Source organism: Vicia villosa, unplaced genomic scaffold, assembly GCF_029867415.1.
Source record: "Vicia villosa cultivar HV-30 ecotype Madison, WI unplaced genomic scaffold, Vvil1.0 ctg.000650F_1_1_1, whole genome shotgun sequence".
Lineage (NCBI taxonomy): Eukaryota > Viridiplantae > Streptophyta > Magnoliopsida > Fabales > Fabaceae > Vicia > Vicia villosa.
In genome coordinates, this window is record NW_026705290.1 from 406,469 (window position 1) to 410,213 (window position 3,745).

A 3,745-nucleotide genomic window follows, 5' to 3' on the forward strand; every position below is an offset into this window, starting at 1 on the left:
ACTCACTTCTATCCCATTATGTAATGTTCAAGAAACAGATTAGGGAATGAATCCCACTCATTTCTATCCCATTAGTTAATGTTCGAGAAACAGATTAGGGAATGAATCCCACTCATTTCTCTCCCATTAGTAGTGACCGAGAAACAGATTAGGGAATGAATCCCACTCATTTCTATGCCACAAAGTGATTGAGAAACAGATTAGGGAATGAATCCCACTCATTTCTCTATCACTTTCTTAATGTGATTCGTATCTTTATTTGTTAATGTTTTGATGTTGAAAGAGAAAAAGAAGAAGAAAACTAGCCTAAAATGAATAACTAGCTTAATGTTATGAAGGGAACTTCTAAGTCCTAATGTTGTCATGGTTTCTACCTAAAGTTAGGAATTAAAGAGACATGAAAATAAAGTCACAATTAGAAGTCATAAGTAAGATACATGAGCAAAATTGAGAATGATATAATGGTACCAAATTATACACAAGCATGAAGCAACAAGCCAAAAAATATAGTACAAAAGTGGCCTAAAAATACTACTGTTTTTATATTGATTTTAAGGAGAGGAATTGAGTTCTAATCAAGTAAAAGACTAAAGCAAAAAGCCTAAAACTAATATTTTTTAGTGATTATTTTTATATGTCAAAATATTGTATTAAAGCCTAAAAAGATAGGAGAAAAATTAGCATGTTATCACCTAAAAGAAATTGGTAAAAAGCTAAGTAAAATCTAAATCTACTAATGAAAATAAAATGGAATCAGGGGGTGCAAAATTGAATTGATGGTGCAGGGAGATAAGAAAAGGGCGCAGGGCCCAGGTGAACAGGCCTAAAGGGCGTTTTTTTGTTCAGATTCTCAGCATAACAAAAAAAGTGTGATGGGCCACATGGGGGTGTAGGAAATGAATTCGAATGGCCCAAGGAGTGTTTGATCCAGATTTACTTAGATTTGTTAACTATCCCCTAATCAGATTAAACCTAATTAACTCTGATTAAATTTAATTAGTAGAAATGTTAATTAAAAAAATGAAAATAGTAAAAGGGGAATTAGGGTTTTAGTTGTGACCTTCACGTTTGTTTCAGAACTTCGCCCTCCCTCTCTCAAGCGACGGCGGTGGTACGGTGGAGAAATCCGTCTTCCCCGACCAAACTCTTGGTCCCTCCGTCGTATCTCTACCCCTAATCTCCATCTTAGTCTCTTATTGTTCTGAGATACAGGAGATTAACGATCTAGAATACCAGAGGATCGGCTTCAGCTAGCTCGGATGCGAATTAAACGCACAGAACGGAGAACGAGTTTCGAAGATAGGTAACCAAGCTTCGCTCTTCTCCCTCTTCTTGTAATTCTCTTCTGCTCGGTTATGAATCTTGTTCTGAAACGTTGTTGTTGGTGATGATGAGGTTGGAATTTCGTTCCTGAAGATTGAAGATGTGATGCTGAATGCGATTGAAGAAGATGATTCAAGATGAGTCGAGAATTGAAGATTGAAGCGTCAAAGAGAGAATTCAAGTTCTGACTATCATTCCGTTGATTGATTCTTTTCTTCTATTCTTCTAAAGAAGACGGATGGAAGGTTGAATGGAGAATCGAGGAAAGAGTTGAAGGTTGGTGGTGAAGAGGTGAAGAAGATTGGAGGGTATGAAGAGTGAAAGTTCGCAGAGAGATTGAAGAGCAAAAATGGTGGAGCAGAGAGTGAAGGTAGGTGAATATGTGTGAACAATGGTGAAGTTGAATGAAAGGGATGAAATGGTGGAGAGTGAAAACAGAGTGGTGAAGGTCAAAAATGGCGGAGCCTTCTGAATTGGTGGTGTTTCTGATTTTATAGAAGTGGAGGAGATTGAATCTGAGGTAAATTCTCTTCCCAAAAACTTTCTGTTATCTTCTGTTAGTTCTGTTATGGTTAGTTAAGACTGTTAGGATTGGTTAGTTATGAAGTGGTTAGGTTAGTTACAAATGGTTAGGATTCTGTTATTGACAGTTATAGGTGGTTAGAGATTGGTTCTAGGTTAGTTACAAAGCTGTTAGGAAATTGGTTACCGAGCTGGCATAGTTAGTTATGTTGGTTTAAAAAACGGTTAGATGGAGTTTGTTATTTTCTGTTATATGTTGGGAATTAAGTATTAGTAACTGAAATGCTAAAAGTTAGGAACAGTTAGTTAAAATTTTGGTATGGCTGAATGTGTGTAGGTTGAATGTGAGTTAACTGGCAGGTTTTGTGTTGCTGTATGTATGGAGTTGTTTGATTTTTGTATGGAATTGTTTATGAATGTATGGAATTGCATGGATGTATGGAATTGTTTGATTTTTGTTATGAATGGGGTTGCTGTTTGTATGTATATATCAACTGTCATCTTTGTGTTTTATGCAGGATGAGGTGAATTGAATGCACGTGGGCGATTTTTCGGATGTCGGGATATAATTGAGGGGTCTATTTTGAATCATGCATAAAGAGGAGGCTTTGAAGGCTAAGATGATGAAGCTTGTAGGAGCAGTAGGAAAAATAATGATTTTTGTGTAATCCTTATTGTGAGATGGATTGGATGGCGGTGTTTCGATATTAGCATGAAACCTTGGAATTATAGAACATGTACTCTTTGTTTTCTCTTGCCCTTTTTCCTTGTATTTTGTAGGTGGTAATGAAATGACACCTTTTGTAATCAAAATAGAGCTTGCACGACATTCCTTGTTTCTAGCTTATATTTTTTTATATCTTAGGTGACTTAGCCCTTTGATGATACTTGAATAGTGAAGAATTAGAATATTGAATAATGGATGTAGCTTGATGTATAAATTTGAATCAGTGAGCCCGCTTTCCAAAATCTTTGAATATACATGTAAGTTTCAAGTAACTCCTCTTTTATATATAAATTCTACACAAATGCTTGAGGACTCTACTTCACTTTGATTGTCTTTGAATTCGAATCCATTTCCAATCTCAACAAACAAATTTCAATCCAATGACATCTTCAATGAAACGCTTTTGACTCACTTTAATTCATCGATTTGGCTCAACCTATGTGTTAAACACCAAATATTATAAAGAATGATGCCTTCAATACAATGTATCTTCAAGTTCATCCTCTTTCACCATAGTTCAGGGATGATCTCAAAACAAAAGCAATGCCTCTTAAGAAAATCTCTTAGTGATGAAACTCGAAGACATGAGACCTCAATTTCATCCTTTAATTGGCGAGACTCTACAAGCTCAAGCAATGAACAATTAGGCCTTGATCTTTCAAAATTCTTGATCCCAAATCGAATTTATTGATTAAATGAATGCATGAGTGTTAGATGACCTAATGGAATTATACATATGGATGCGAAGCTTGAGCCAGTTAGAAGTAAAATAGATGGGCAAATTTTGGGGTGCAACAGCTGCCCCTATTTAATCGTCTTAAACCTGAAGGTGAGATTGGCGCTAGCCTTTCGATCATTCAAGGTAGAAGAAGATTAAATATCAAGAGAAACTGAAAATTTGCCTGATGAAAGATGGGATCCGCTGGGGATAAAGGATGTTAATTCCACTGGGGAAGAATGTATCAATTCTGGATTGAAAAAATTAACTCTAGGTTAGAAATGAAATAAACATCAACTCTGGGTTGAAGAGAAAGGTGGGTCAACTCTGGGTTAAAGAAGAAAAGTGGGTCGACTCTGGGTCGAATAATGAAGGGAAATCAACTCTGGGTTGGATAAGAGGTAAACATCAACTCTGGGTTGAGAGCGGAAAGGGAAATCAGTATTAGTGGGACA

The 3,745-nt window shown here is 36.3% G+C and overlaps 1 long non-coding RNA gene across 1 annotated transcript; it reads left to right on the forward strand.

Moving 5' to 3' along the window:
* Positions 1–880: 880 nt before the first annotated feature.
* On the forward strand, positions 881–2,814 carry LOC131630139 (uncharacterized). The gene is made up of 2 exons (XR_009292257.1): positions 881–1,843; positions 2,364–2,814. It is a non-coding gene; the product is annotated as an uncharacterized LOC131630139 (long non-coding RNA).
* Positions 2,815–3,745: the final 931 nt, after the last annotated feature.